Raw genomic sequence first — 775 nt, forward strand, 5'->3', positions numbered from 1 at the left:
GTCAGATGTAGAAGTAACTTTGGGTGTACCCTAGGAAAGTGTGTTGGGACCCTTGCTGTTCCTGTTGTATATTAATGGCCTTGCAAGACAACATTAATAGTAATATGGGGCTTCTTGAAGATGATGCTGTTATCTATAATCTGAAAGAAGCTGCATAAATATTCAGTCAGATCTCGATATAATTTCATCGTGGCGCAGAGATTGGCAACTTGCTTTAAATATTCAGAAATTTAAAGCAAGTTGTCAATCTCTGCACCGCTTTGAACTCTTATCAAGATGTGACTGAATGTTAATGCAGCTTCTTTCAGACAGTGCTTCATTATAGACAAGTGCGTCATCTGGAAAAAGCCTCGTGTTACTATTAACATGCCAACGGCCTTGCCGCAGTAGTAACACCGGTTCCCGTCAGATCACCGAAGTTAAGCGCTGTCGGGCTGGGCTAGCACTTGGATGGGTGACCATCTGGTCTACCGGACGCTGTTGGCAAGCGGGGTACATTCAGCTCTTGTGAGGCAAACTGAGGAGCTATTTGATTGAGAAGTGGCGGCTCCGGTCTCGGAAACTGACATACGGCAGGGATAGCGGTGTCCTAACCACACACCCCTCTATATCCGCATCCAGTGACACCTATGGGTGAGGATGACACGGCGGCCGGTCGTTCCATTTGGGCCTTCACGGCCTGTTCTGGAGGGGTTTTTGGTTTCTTAATATTAATATTGTCTACAAGGTCATTACTATACAACAGGATACACTTCCCTAGGGTACACTCGAAGTT

The 775-nt window shown here is 45.9% G+C and overlaps 1 pseudogene; it reads left to right on the forward strand.

Moving 5' to 3' along the window:
- The first annotated feature begins 368 nt into the window (after positions 1-368).
- LOC126110076 (5S ribosomal RNA) lies at positions 369-486 on the forward strand (annotated as a pseudogene).
- Positions 487-775: the final 289 nt, after the last annotated feature.

Source organism: Schistocerca cancellata, chromosome 12 (assembly GCF_023864275.1).
Source record: "Schistocerca cancellata isolate TAMUIC-IGC-003103 chromosome 12, iqSchCanc2.1, whole genome shotgun sequence".
Taxonomy (NCBI): Eukaryota; Metazoa; Arthropoda; class Insecta; order Orthoptera; family Acrididae; genus Schistocerca; species Schistocerca cancellata.